The sequence below is a fragment of the Dasypus novemcinctus genome, chromosome 15, assembly GCF_030445035.2.
Source record: "Dasypus novemcinctus isolate mDasNov1 chromosome 15, mDasNov1.1.hap2, whole genome shotgun sequence".
Classification (NCBI taxonomy): domain Eukaryota; kingdom Metazoa; phylum Chordata; class Mammalia; order Cingulata; family Dasypodidae; genus Dasypus; species Dasypus novemcinctus.
In genome coordinates this window covers 95,209,505-95,225,567 of record NC_080687.1, presented here as the reverse complement: position 1 = coordinate 95,225,567, position 16,063 = coordinate 95,209,505, and positions in this window count along the sequence as shown.

Here is a 16,063-nt window from a genome sequence, read left to right as displayed (position 1 = left end):
TTCTCATTGTAGACTTAGTCCAGTATTTCATCACTAATAGCCTGGATTATTGTCACAAGCTTCCAAATATTTTCTCCGCTTCTGGTCCAGCCTCCTTCAAACTTATCTTCTACACTGCAGCTAGGACATGTGTAAAATGCAAAATATTTCTTATTTAAAACCATTCAGTATTTATATAGTTTGCATAATAAGATTCAAATCCTTCCAGCATTTTAGAACAGAAATCTCCAAACTGGCCATGATCCACCTCTACGACTCATCTGTGAACCACCCAACAGAATTATCTTACACTAAAGGTCAGCGTATTCTAAAGTGTTCCAAGGAGCACTTGTTCCAGATATTAATAAAATTCTGGTCTAATAAGTTTGTGAACACGGGGAAATGGACTTAAACACGGTGATGGGCAGAGTGTAAACTATAATGTAAACTATAATATACTTTAGTGGCAATGCTCCAAAATGTGTTCATCAATTGTAATAAATATACCACACTAATGGAGGATGTTGTTAATGTGGGAAAATGGAGGAGCGGAGGCAAGATGGTGGCTGCGTGAGCTTGCCTGGTAATGTCTCTGCAGGGGGCGGCTGGGCAGTGTTGAAGGCTCTTTGGGACCGCGCTGTTTCGGGGATTTTTGCTGGTTGGAAGGTGTCTAGACGTCAATTCGGTGGGAAGGTAACAGAGAGGATACGTCTATAATATATAAACGGAGGTCCCAGCTGGGCGTGGGAAGTTCCCTCCTTGGGTGGGCAGAGCCACGGTAGCGGGCGCTCCTGCAGCTCCGGAGCCGGCGGCCAGGGTTTTTGTTTTTTTTTTCCTTTTTCTGGAGGCTTTGCGGTGCTGAGAAATTCGCGGATACTGGGCTGGCTGGTGAGGGGTTGTTGGGACAAGACTCCTTTGCAGATCGATTTGGGGAGACAGACGGTGTTTTGTTGTGAAGCGGGGGACGTTTTGGTCGCCAGACAGGGGGGGTAGCGCTTCCGCCTGGAGCCCCATCCCAAAAGGTCCGGCTGCCGATCTGCAATGGAATTGGATTTTGGGCAATAAGGGGACACAATTGGGAGACTGTTGTAGGGTGCAGTGAGGGAGGAGGACACGTCTGGAAGCTGATTGGGGAATATTTTGCAAAGTTTGGGATTTCGGATCTTAGAGTCTGTTTTCGGCGTTTCCAGCTGAAGCCCACCCCACCCGGCGGGGCTTGGGATCTGGGTCATTGAACTGGCTGTGGTGTAGAGGCGCCCTCAAGTGGCCATTGCGTGGGAGTACAGGGAGGGAGATGTCCAAAGGCTGAAACCCTGAGGAGTAGGTGAATTGCAGGGATCAGACATTCAATATAGAATTCGCGGACCTGGCTTCCCCCACAGGGCTGGCACCCAGCTACAGGGATCCCTGAGGGCTGTGTTGCACTGCGGGGCTCCTAAGCTTTCTGTGGACCAGATTTGAGGTTGCCAGGTCTGGGTCCCCTGGACTCTGGCGGTCCACACCCCAGACTCACACCTCTTGAGTCTTCAGTGTCTCAGACTTTCCACCCCTGAATCCATCACGCCCTGGGGTCTACCTGGGGTCCTTGAGTGCCCTGGACCTTAACGTTTGCGTTTTATCTTTATTGGTTCATATTGTTTTGTTTTTATTTTCACTTTATCTTATTTTTTACTCTTTTTGACGCCCTGATTGCTAATATTGCATTATCCCCTAGTCTTTTCTCCTAGCATGTCCCCCAAAGTCCTTTTTTTTTATACAGTTATTTAGGGGGTTTTTTGGTTGTTGTTTTAGATAGTGTTGCAATTGTGACATGTGTATACCTGTATCTCTCTTCCCCCTATCTGTTCCCCGCCGTTTGCCCATCCTCTTTTTCTTTCTTCCTTTCTTCTTGTCTTTCTTTTTTTCTTTATTGTAATTAGTTTTTTTTTTTTCGGTTTTCTCTTTCCCTCTTGTCCCTCATTTTCCACTTATTTTATTTTAATTCAAGTACACAATAGGTGCTACAGGGAACACCTCACATTTGCTGGGTTTTCCCATCCTCCACTGCCTCATTTCTGTGTGAACTGATTTAGGCTACCTACACTATCCCCCTTCCCCTGCATCTTGATATCCACTATCATCTACTGTCTCTCCTATATTCCACCCCCCACCTCCCGTTCTTTGATCCACAAAGTGTCTAACTCTTAATTTCTAATACCTTTGTTCTGTTTTCTGTCTCTTATCCACTCTTGAAACTATTACCTTTCTTTTCTTTTTCCCTCTCTCATGAAAACAATAGCTTTGTAGTTCATACCATATTCCTCCCATATTCAGTCATCTACTTCATAAAAGGTACTCTACCTACAGCTATAACTCTATACAATCTACATGAATCTAACCTCCATCCTCCCAGATCTCATATTCTTGCTTTGTTAACATACATCACCAATACTACTTTACACTTTTCCCTTGCTTACACAATTGCCTTTCCCCAACACTAATACTTTCCTCTAAAGTGAACTTAACCAACAACAAGTAACTAGAATAAGAAGAAAAGAGTGACAAAGAGAAGATATAACACCTATGCAAAAATAACAACTAATTAACCTCCAAGAGCAGACAAAGAAGCTAAGGAACTGATTAAATTCGTCAAAATAAAGAGATGACCAGAAAGCAACAAAAATCTACAAACCAAACCAATAATCAGGAAAACATGGCTGAATCCAATCAACAAACCAATAATCATGAAGGGGAGCAAAACTTGGCACAAGCAATGAAAGATCTCAGAACATTTATCACCGACAAATTTGATGCAGTAATGAAAGAGGTTAACAACATGAAGACATCACTTGGAGGGGAAATTGCAGACATACGCAAAAACATAACAGATATGATGGGAATGAACACCACAGTTCAAGAAATCAAAAATACACTTGCAGCAAATATCAGCAGACTAGAAGAGACAGAGCAGAGAATTAGTGATGTGGAAGACAGTACATCAGAAATCAAACAGATAGTAGAAGGGGTCAATAAGAAGATAGAAAAAATCCAATTAGGATTTAGGGACCTGAATGACAATGCAAAACGCTCAAACATACATATTATAGGCATTCCAGAAGGTGAAGAGAAGGGAAAGGGGTCAGAAGGAGTGTTGCAGGAAATAATGGCTGAAAACTTCCCAAATCTACTGAAAGAGACAGATGTACATATCCAAGAAGCACAGCGCACTCCACAAGTCATAAACCCCAACAGGCCCACCCCAAGACATATACTTATCAAATTATCCAATGCTCAAGACAAAGAGAAAATCCTAAAAGCAGCAAGAGGAAAGAAAACCATCACATACAAGGGAAGCTCAATTAGATTAAGTGCTGATTTCTCTTCTGAAACCATGGAGGCAAGAAGACAGTGGTATGATATAGTCAAGGTACTAAAGGAAAAAAATTTCCAACCAAGAATACTCTATCCAGCTAAACTAGCATTCAAACATGATGGAGAGTTCAAAATATTCGCAGACAAACAGAAACTGAAAGAGTATACCAACAAGAAACCTCCCCTTCAAGAAATTCTAAAGGGAGTTCTGCAGGAAGAAAGGAAAAAACAGGAAAGGCAAAGTTGGAGGAGAGTATAAGACCAACAACAACAACAAAAAAGACAAAAAAAAATATACAAACAAAATATGACAAACACAAATCCAATCAAAATATGGCTAACACAAATAATTCCTTGATAGTAATAACACTGAATGTCAACGGATTAAACTCACCTATCAAAAGATTCAGACTGGGACATTGGATAAGGAAATATGACCCATCCATATGCTGTCTACAAGAGACACATCTTAGACCCAGAGACGCATGGAGATTGAAAGTGAATGGCTGGAAAACAATCATACAAGCTAACAATAACCAAAAAAAGGCAGGAGTAGCTATATTAATATCAGACAAAATAGACTTTAAATGTGAAACAATTGTGAGAGACAAAGAAGGATACTACATTTTAGTGAAAGGGAAAATCTGTCAAGAAGATCGAACAATCATAAATATCTATGCCCCTAACAAGGGTGCCTCTAAATACGTCAGGCAAACGCTGGAAAAACTAAGTGAAAGAATAGATACATCTACAATTATAGTGGGGGATTTTAATACACCACTATCAACTCTGGACAGAACATCTCAAAAGAGAATCACCAAAGAAACAAAACATCTGAATAGTGTATTAGAGGAGCTCGATCTAATAGACATATATAGATCGCTACACCCAAACACAGCAGGATATACATTTTTCTCAAGCGCACATGGATCATTCTCCAAGATAGATCATATGCTAGGCCACAAAGAAAGGCTGAACGAATTCAGAAAGATTGAAATCATACAAAACATTATCTCTGACCACAGTGGAGTCAAGCTGGAGATTTGCAAGGGACAGAAGCCCAGATTTCACACCACGATTTGGAAATTAAACAGCACACTATTAGAAAAACAGTGGGTCAAAGAGGAAATCTCAAAAGAAATCAATGACTACCTTGAAACAAATGATAATGATAACACAACATACCAAAATTTATGGGATGCAGCAAAAGCAGTACTGAGAGGGAAGTTTATAGCCATAAATTCATATATCAAAAAAGAAGAAAGAGCAAAAATTGAAGAACTAACTGCACATTTGAAGGAATTAGAAAAACAACAACAAAGTAACCCAACAGGAAGAAGAAGGAAGGAAATAACAAAGATAAGAGCAGAACTAAATGAAATAGAAAATAAGAAAGCACTTGAACAGATAAACAAGATCAAGAGCTGGTTTTTTGAGAAGATTAACAAAATTGACAAACCTTTAGCAACACTAACAAAGAAAAAAAGAGAGAAGATGCAAATACACAAAATAAGAAATGAGAAAGGCGATATCACCACTGACCCCACAGAAATAAAGACTATCATAAGAGGATATTTTGAAAAACTATATTCCAACAAAAATGACAATCTAGAGGAAATGGACAAATTCCTAGAAACACATAAGCACCCATATTGACAAAAGAAGAAATTGATGATCTTAACAAACCAATCACGCAGAGAGATAGAATCAGTTATTAAAAATCTCCCAACTAAGAAGAGCCCAGGGCCAGATGGCTTCACAGTTGAATTCTACAAAACATTCCGGAAAGAACTGACACCAATCCTGCTGAAACTATTCCAAAACATCGAAACAGAAAGAACATTACCCAACTCCTTCTATGATGCCAACATTACCCTAGTACCAAAGCCAAACAAAGACATCACAAGAAAGGAAAATTACAGACCAATTTCTCTAATGAACCTAGACGCAAAAATACTTAACAAAATACTTGCTAATCGTATTCAACAACACATTAAACGTATTATACACCACGACCAAGTGGGATTCATCCCAGGTATGCAAGGATGGTTCAACATAAGAAAATCAATCAACGTAATACACCATATAAACAGATTGAAGGAAAAAAATCATATGATTATATCTATTGATGCAGAAAAAGCATTTGGCAAAATACAGCACCCTTTCTTGATAAAAGATTCCAAAAGATTGGAATACAAGGGAATTTTTTGAACATGATAAAGAGTATATATGAAAAACCTAAAGCCAATATTGTTTACAATGGAGAAATCCTAGACTCCTTCCCTCTAAACTCAGGAACAAGACAAGGATGCCCACTGTCTCCGCTCCTATTTAACATTGTTTTAGAAGTACTTGCTCGAGCACTGAGGCAAGAACCAGAAATAAATGGCATTCAAATTGGAAAGGAAGAAGTCAAAATTTCATTATTTGCAGATGACATGATCCTATACATAGAAAACCCTGAGAGATCTACAACGAAGATTCTAGAACTCATAAATGAGTTTAGTAAAGTCGCAGGTTATAAGATCAATGCGCAAAAATCAGTAGCATTTCTGTACACCAATAATGAGCAAGATCAGGAGGAAATCAAGAAACAAATACCATTCACAATAGTAAATAAAAAAATCAAATACTTAGGAATAAATTTAACTAAAGAGGTAAAGAACTTATACAACGAGAACTATACAATATTGTTCAAGGAAATCAAAGAAGACCTAAATAAATGGAAGACTATTCCTTGTTCATGGATAGGAAGACTGAACATTATTAAGATGTCTATCCTACCAAAACTGATCTACACATTCAATGCAATCCCAATAAAAATCAACGCAGCCTTCTTTAAGGAACTAGAAAAACTAACTATGAAATTTATTTGGAAAGGAAAGAGACCCCGAATAGCCAAAGACATACTGAAAAAGAAAAACAAAATTGGAGGAATCACACTACCTGACTTCAAAACATACTATAAAGCTACGGTGGTGAAAACAGCATGGTATTGGCATAAGGAGAGACACATAGACCAATGGAATCGAATTGAAAGCTCTGATATAGAACCTCACATATACAACCACATAATATTCGATAAAGCCACCAAACCTTCTCAACTGGGAGAGAGTGGCCTATTCAACAAATGGTGTCTGGAGAACTGGATAGCCATATGTAGAAGAATGAAAGAGGATTACCATCTCACACCTTATACAAAGATCAACTCAAGATGGATCAAAGACCTAAATATAAGAGCCAAGACCATAAAGACCTTAGAAAGCAGTGTAGGGAAACATCTACAGGACCTTGTAATAGGAAATGGATTTATGAATATCTCACCAAAAGCACGAGCAGCAAAAGAACTAATAGATAAATGGGAGTTCCTCAAAATTAAAGCCTTCTGCACCTCAAAGGAGTTTGTCAAGAAAGTAAAAAGGGAGCCCACACAGTGGGAGAAAATATTTGGCAATCATATATCTGATAAGAAACTTATAACTTGCATATATAAAGAACTCCTATATCTTGAAAATAAAAAGATAAACAACCCATTTAAAAAATGGGAAAAAGACTTAAACAGACACTTCTCCGAAGAAGAAATACAAATGGCAAGAAAGCACATGAAAAAATGTTCCAAATCTCTAGCTATCAGGGAAATGCAAATCAAAACTACAATGAGATACCATCTTACACCCATAAGATTGGCAGCTATGAAAAAAACAGAAGAATACAAGTGCTGGAGAGGATGTGAAGGAAGGGGAACACTCATCCACTGCTGGTGGGAATGCAGAAGGATCTAACCATTCTGGAGGACAGTATGGCGGTTTCTCAAAAAACTAGCCATAGATTTGCCATATGACCCAGCAATACCACTGCTGGGTATATACCCATCAGAACTGAAAACAAGGACACAAACCGATATATGTACACCAATGTTCATAGCAGCATTGTTCACTATTTCCAAAAGTTGGAATCAACCCAAATGCCCATCAACAGATGAGTGGATCAATAAAATGTGGTATATACACACAATGGAATACTACTTGGCTGTAAGAACAAACACACTACAAACACATGTGATAACATGGATGAATCTTGAGAACCTTATGTTGAGTGAAGCAACCCAGACATTGAAGGACAAATACTACATGACCTCAATGATATGAAATAAACAAGCTGCCCTAGATAGCAAGAGACTGAATGATAGGCTTACAGGAAATCAGAGGGTGGAGGAAGGATATGAGCCAATGTCTGCAGGGGTGGAATTTAAGACGAGATGGTGGTAAGTATGAACACAAAGAAGAGATAAAAGGGGGGCAAGGGGTTGCCTTTGATTGGGACTTTGCGGGTTTGAGGGTGGCTGGGGAGGGACGGATGGGTAACGTTGCCCAAAAGTGGGGGGAGGGAGGGGTAGCATACGAACACAGGAGAGGGTCAGGAGTTGGTGGAGAGTAAAATGCCGAGAAAATCATATCAAAATATAATAAAGAGGGTTACCTGTTTAGAATGCTCGGAGGGGAGGGTCTGATGCAGGACGGGCTCCTGGGGAATGTCTAAATGCTCATTCTGCCAGAGTGGGTGACACCATGGGGTAGAATCCCAAGTAGTGAGAGTGGGGGTGGACCCACATCCTGGGGAGGACTAATGCCATCAAATAGAGGGAACTGTATCCCTCGAGAGAAAGGGTGGCTCCCAGGGCATTGGAGCAGTTGAGCAAGTTAGGCCCTGAACACTATTCCATCTATCTCTGGAAGTGGCTCCTCAGGAAACGGAGGTTGGCTGTCACTGTGGGCACCAAGGTGGAAGGGAAAATGGATGTTAAATGTGTGGAACCAAAGTAAATGGGGGGTAAGAGAGGAGTTTCTTGAGAGTACACAAGGATGGATATAAAACATGTAATATTACACCATAACATATAGAAGATGACAGACTGATAATGTAAACCATAATGTAAAACATAGGATAACTAAAAATGTAAAGAACTATGTATCCTAAAGTATGCACCATAATGTAAGCACAGATGTTACCTTGTTAGAAAGCTAATGTCTCAGACTCTGTACATCACTTTAAGTAAATATGATATGAATAGGGCGTAAGAGTATCACTGTGGAACGAAAAGGTTTTCTGGTGGATGTGTGGGAGTGCTGTATATTATATATATGCATTGCTGTGGTCTAGGACTCCTGTGAAGAAAAGCTGAATAATTAGGGGGGGGGGGGAAAAGTTAGGATGTGGAATTTTTTCAAGTCAACATTCTTTATCTAAGTTCTTTATCTAACTTTATCCAAGTTCTTTATCTATCCTTTAAACCCATCGCTATATGCCATTCCCTAGTAAGGGACCATGACATTATATTGGGCTTCAAATTTTGGGGAGTTCTGGATCACAGAGTGTTTCAACAATGGCAATGGAGGGATACTGGTATAGGATACCAATGACAGGTGATATATGGCTGACAGGGAGCTGTACAGAACATATGTCCAGGGTGCATGGTAATGTTTGGATATACTCAAGTGGCAACAATTAAAAACCACAGCAGGGGGGGTACTGGGTTCCTGGCCAGTGGTGCTCTGTCATGGTCCCTAGGGGAGCAGCGACAGTCTCCCAGGTACAGCGGCGGGGACCGGGAGGGAGTGAGGGTTCAACAGTGAGCCCCTGATGCTAATGACTATGCTTGTGAGCTGATATGCCTGAAATAAGAACAAGGCCTAGAGCAACATTGTGCCTGGGAATTTCCTCCTGTCAGCCTTCATGTTACTCAAATGTGGCCAGTCTCAAAGCCAAACTCAGCATGTAAATGCAATGCCTTCCCCCCAGTGTGGGACATGACACCCGGGGATGAGCCTCCCTGGCAACGAGGGACCACTATCAACTACCAACTGATGATGCAACTGGAAAAGGACCTTATACGGAAGGTTCAATGTGGATCAGCAGAATATCCATGTCTACATAAAATAACATGACTTTAAAATGCTGTTTGATCTAAAGTAAGGGGAAAATGGAAAGGAGAAATGAGTTTATATGGCTATGAGTTTCTAAAAAAGAGTCTGGAGGCTGGCAGAAGGATTGCCCTCATGCACAACTGAGCAGAGTCAGAGAGACAGATAAAGCAGATACAACCCCCAGATATTGGTTCCTTTGAAGGCTAAAGAGACCCATGGGAGTTATGGTCATGGCCGATGGGGTTAACTACCAGGGCAGATGGCCCCTCTTTGGAAATGGTGTTTATGTGTGATGAATCTGGACTCAGATGGGATCTCCCTTCATAAGACTTTCATGCTAATGTGCTGGAGGTGCAGTTAATGTTGGGGTTTAAGATATATTTAGGGGATTTGAATCTCTGGACTGACAATGTGATAGCCAGGTCCTGAGCCTCAACAGACTCCAGCACCTACAATCTGATTTATTGGACTTACCACACTCAGCTAAGATGGAGTTGAAGAAGGACAACCACCACACCATGGAGCCTAGAGTGATTACAACTGAAAATGGGAGGATTGCATCCAGCATCCATGTGGAATCTGAGCCTCCTCTTGACATAGAGGTGCAATGGACACAACCAATCCAATGTCCACATAGAAGAGGTGGCATTGGATTGGGAAAAGTGGACATGGTGGACGATGGGTATGGGGAAAGGCAGGAAGAGATGAGAGGTGGAGGTGTCTTTGGGACATGGAGCTGCCCTGGATGGTGCTTCAGAGGTAATCACCGGACATTGTAAATCCTCACAGGGCCCACTGGATGGAATGGAGGAGAGTATGGGCCATGATGTGGACCATTGTCTATGAGGTGCAGAGGTGCCCAAAGATGTACTTACCAAATCCAATGGATGTGTCATGATGATGGGAACGAGTGTTGTTGGGGGGGGGAGAGGGGGGGTGGGTGGGTGGGGTTGAATGGGACCTCACATATATATTTTTAATGTAATATTATTACAAAGTCAATAAAAAAAATATGAACTAAAAAAAAAAATGTGGGAAAATGTGGAAAGGGTTGGGAGTAGGACATATCAGAATCCCCTCTATATTTTTTGTAACGTTTATGTGGTCTAAGTATCTTTTTTAAAATTTAAAAGTATATTAAAAAAAATAAACACAGTAATGGGCATTGGGGATATCCAAATGAGGAACAGAGAAGATACAGTTTGAGTGCTGAACTCCTGTTTTTCACTGAATAGCTACTAACACCTGAAAGCATTCAGTTTGGGAAATGTTAGTGAAAGCATCTGGGAAAACCTAAAGTTCCAACAATATGCTCTACTCTCCTATTTCTTCACCTCTGCCTGGTGAACCATCCATTCATTCAGTCATTCATTTGTTCATTCACTCCAAAACAATCACTGGAAATCAACTAGTATATGCTTTACATTCAGGGGGAGAATACACTCCTGGGGAGCCAAACTTTGTAAACATATGATTAAAACAACCAGGATAAGTGCTCTGAATTTTGGAGCATAGTGTAAGGACCTGAGTTTGGCAGGTCAATCAACAGCAAGCTTTCCCCCTCCTCCTTGACAGGGATATCCCTCAGATAGGTGTCAATGTTTTTTTTTTTTTTTTTCACTTTAGGTATTAAATTGAATCTTAGGTGTTAAATGAGCATATATTTACAGGTGTCATATCTTTCCCTTAGGTTGATCCTTTTAATGTTATGATATCTCCCTCTCTGTTTGTAGAGGTATAGGTAAAGGATACGTGCATGTCATGAAAGTTAAGTTGGTATCAAATGAAATATGATTTTATATATTCAGGATGTTGCATTTTAACCCCATGGAAAACACAGGAAAAGGAAATGACAATATATCCATATGGGAAAAGGAAGGCAATCAATGTGGTACAATTCAAAACATCCAATACATGTAATAGTAGGAAAAAAGGGTTGTGTTTAAATGAATTGTTACCTTAGGACAAACTTTCTGGATAGAGTTAAGAAATTCATAATAACAATAATTTGAAAGAGTGGCAGAGTAAACTAGGCTGATGGGACAGAAGTGATCGTGAGATTATTCTAGATAGATTTTTTCATTATGTTCATGTACCTAATCAAGAAATCTAATATATTTTAATAAAATGCAGATTTCTGGTTCTCCACACCAAATCACAGATTAAAATATCTGGGTATAAGGTATAGAAAATACTATTTTAAATATGTTTCCTACAAGATTTTCAAGTACGATGAAGATCGAACCTTTCTGTTGGGAGACTGTAATGAATTCAATAATTGAAAGGTGCAGAATCCCTGACATAAGTCATATATATTGGCTTCTTCATTTTCCACTGACCGCTAAAATATTACATACCTGGACCAGAGCTTAACCTCCTGCCTCAATGTCTTTATCAAGTGATACTTTATAATTATAGTTTTGTTTTTTATTTACCAAGAAAGGTTTCTTATTTGCTAAAAAAAATTTATATCTTTTTTTATTGTTCTTTTTTAGTCATTGTCTCTAATAACAGTTCTACGTTATTTAATTAGCCCTGCAAAAGCTACCACTTTCAGCATTCTTGTATCAGGAAAACTTTTTCTTAAGAATGGTATGTTTTCTTCTCTGTGAAAAACAAACATGTAATTGCTTTGTAGCCTGAGAGACTATTGAACACAAATGAGGAAAGCAGGGCTGCCCTGATGGAAGGGGCTGAGGGTGAGAACTGTGTACTCTGTTTCCTCCATGACTCCTGCACTAATTTCCTAGCTGCTGTAATGGATTCCATGTAATGGGTTGGCTTACCAGCAGGGATTTACAGACTCAAGGATTCAGAGGCTAGAAGGCGTGCTTCCTCCCAGAGTCAGTGCTTCTATCTCACCAGCAATCTTGGTGCTCCTTGGCTTTTCTGTCTTGTGCTGATGCATGTGGCTGCATCTTCTCCTTTCTCTTCTGGGCTCCCTTGCCTTCCAGCTTTAGGCTGCCCCCAGAGCTTCCTTTCCACATCCATTTGCTTTGCTTATAAGGACTTCAGCCACACTGGATTAAGGCCCACATATTCAAAGGTCCTATTTACAAAAGCGTTCACACCCACAGACCAGGGGTTGGAAGCTGAACATACCTTTTGTGGGGGACATTATGCAATCCCCAACACCAATGATACCCTCTGACCACTCACCTTTCCAATGGGACCCAGAGAGCAAACAAAAAATCACTAAGTGAAAAATCACTTTGGAAATCAGTATTTCACATGTCCACAATTCTCACTTTGCTCTGAACACTAAGAAATTCAGTCAAATTTGATACAATTTCTATTAACTCTCTTTGTGAGAATGTTTAATTTTGCCTTCTTTATGGCTTTAACTTCTTTACTGCTTAAGTTTCAAGAGAATTTCATAATTATTTCTATAAATATGTATTTGTGCGTATACTAAAAAATCGTTATGGAAAGATGGGATACAAATTGTCTGAATACACAATCATTACTGTTATCTTTATTGAAATCTTGTGAACTCAAATGGCTGCCATTACTTTACACTGGTTCTTCTAGGAAGATGGCAGACTAGCAAGACAGAGGACTCTCTTCTCTTCCAGAAAAATTGCTAGAGAACAGGCAGCAATGGCCTGGAATGAAGCTTCTAGGGTTCAGGACCCCAGGGGAAGGCTGGACACCAAGCAGAGAAAGGGGCAATGGAAAAGAACCATGGTGGCAAAACTGTGAGTACATGCTGCAGCTGCCAGTATCCACCCCACCATTTAGACACTTTGAATTCTCAGGCCTCAGGGCCACTGGCTACAAAGGGGGACCCACCTCCCAGAAGTGAGGAGAGAGCAACACAGACTAAGGCTGGCTGCTTTTGACCCACAACTTTGGTCTGCTGTGCCCTTGAGCTCCTGCAGGCTGGGCAAGGCCCTGCTATTGTTTGCCTGGGAGCCAGCAGGGGACTAAAGAGATCCAGGACTAAGAAGAGCTGACGCTCTCAATCGCCCTCTATATTGACCAGGACTGATTGTTTGTATTAGGAGGCTCTTAGCCTCCAGGCAGGATCCTCTATCCTAGTGATCTGGCCTGGTGGATGCAAACACACTCAGACCAGGCTTTGAACTGAAGGGCTGACAAGGAGTGCCATCTGCTGATGGACCAAGGAAAAGCATGTGGGGAACACAGTAAATAAGCCAGAGAGGCATTTTCTGGTCTTTACAGTCTCCCTCCCCATGGCCCTAGGAAGCAGGTCTGCAACACATTACTCTGCTCAGGGCCCAGATCTGAGCAACTAACAGGGACAATCCTAAAGACCCAGAACAAGTTAACCAAGAATCAAGGACACCAGAAACACACAGCCTCCTGCCACTAAATCCCTATGAAAGGAAAGTGAGCACCTGAGTAAACTCACTATCCAAATCAGATGCCTAGACATCAGGAGAAAGTTACAAGTCATTCTGAGAAAAGAGAAGAAATGACCCAAGAAAAGCAATCTAACAAAGTCCCCTGAAGATACACAGGATTTCAGACAACTAACCAAGGAGATGCACACAAATTTCCAAAATCAAATTAAAGAATTGAAAGATGATATGGATAAAAAGATAAAAGATATCAAGAAGACACCAAGTGAGTACAAAGAAGAAATAGAAAGCCTGAATAGAAAAGTAACAGAACTCATGGGAATGAAAGACACAATAGTGGGATAAAAAACAAATTAGAGGGCAGCGGTTGTAGCTCATGTGGTTGAGGATCTACTGCTCATGTACGAGGTCCCAGGTTTGATCCCTGGCACCTTCTAAAAACAAACAAATGAAAAAATGAACTCTCACTGTGGAGCAGATGTAGCTCAGTGGTTGGGCATCTGCTTACAATTCACAAGGTCCTGGGTTCAATTGCCAGTACCTCCTAAAGAGGAAACAAACAAAACAACAACAACAAAACATTAGAGGCATACAACAGCAAGTTTGAAATGATGGAAGAAACTATAAGTGATGCAGAAGACAGAACAGCAGAAATGGAAGAGAGAAAAGAACAAAGAGAAAAGAATGTGAAAAATTGAGCTAGGTCTCAGGGAGTTGAATGATAATAGAAAACACAACCACATGCATGTCATGTCAGTTCCAGAAGGGGAAGAGAAGGGAAAAGGGGCAGAAAGTGTATCTGAGGTAATAAGAGCTGAAAATTTCCCAACCCTCATGAAAGCAATGACCTTGCATGTCCAGGAAGCACAGTGTACCCCAATCAGAATAAATGTGAATAGACCTTCTCCAATAAGTCTATTCAGATTCATAGTAGGTCTAACAGGACTTCTCCAACTGCCAAATGTCAAAGATAAAGAGAAAATTCTGACAGCAGCCATGGAGAAGCAAACTATCACATACAATGGATGCCCAGAAAGATTTATTGTGGATTTCTCATCAGAACTTGAAGAAGAGAAGACAATGGCATGATGTAATGAGGATACTAAAAGAGAAAAACTGCCAGCTGAGAAATCTTTATCCAGCAAAATTGGCCTTCAAATATGAAGGTGCATTTAAAATGCAAAGAAAACAGCAATTAAGAGAATTCATAACAATGATTCCATTTTGTAGGAACTTTTAAAGGAAGCCTTACCACCTGACAGAAAAAGACAGGAGACAGAGGTTTGGAAGAGATTATAGAAGAAACAATAGCAGAAAGGATAATCAAAAGAGCAAAAATACAGACAGAAATAAGACATGACATATGAAAACGAAAGAATAAAATGATAGAAGTAAATAATGCATTTACCATAATATCATTGAATATGAATGGATTAAACTCCCCCATCAAAAGATATAGGCTGGGAAGCAGACATGGCTCAACTGCTAGACCATCTCTCTTCCACATGGAGGGTCCAGGGTTCAATCCCCAGGGCCTCCTGACCTGTGCGGTAAGCTGGCCCACGTGCATTGTTGCTGGGCTCAAGAAGTGCCCTGCCATGTAGGGGTGCCTCTGCATAGCAGTGCCGCACGTGTAAGGAGAGCACCCCACAAGGAGAGATGCCCCATGTGAAAAAAAGTGAAGCTCCCCCAGGAGTGGCACTGCACATGGAGAGCTGACACAGCAAGATGACACAACAAAAAAAGAGAGTTTCCCAGTGCTGCCAGATAATGCAAGCAGACACAGAAGAACACACAGCAAATGGACACAGAGAGCAGACAGTGGAGGGGGGAGGGGATAGAAATAAAATAAATCTTAAAAAAAAAAGATACAGGCTGACAGAATGGATGGAAAACATGAGCCATCCATGTGCTGCCTACAAGAGACTCACCTTAGATCCAGGGATAAAAACTGCCTGAAAGTGAAATCTTTGAAAAAGATACTCCTTGCTAACAGTAACCAAAAAAGATCATGTCCTCTACACAAGTAAAAGAAAAAACTTGCAAACTTTGATGAGTGATTCTGTAGTTCTTTGCGATTTGAGGGTTCTATGATAATGGAAAGGAGGCCACTGCCTCTTGTGGTTTAGAAAAGCCTGAGAGAAGAAAGAGAAGAGGCAGGAAGAGGAGGGGGAGGAGGGGAGGAGGAACTGGAGGGAGGAGGGAGAAATGGGACATAAAGAATGGCAGGGAAGGTTCATGTGGTCAGAGAAGACCCTGCAAAGGCACTAATAGAACAGGGGACGCTTAAGTGAGCTAGGAGAAAAACCCTCTGACCAGGTTCTGGACTAGAGCAGAAAAGAAAAATGCTTTAATTGGTTCTAGTGATGAAGACTAGCAAGAGACTTGCTCAATTGCAAAATTCCTTTTTCCTCCTAATTCACTCTTGAGTATGTCTGTGTTGATAATACTTGTTTAACTTAATACCCTAGCTTTTAGCCATTT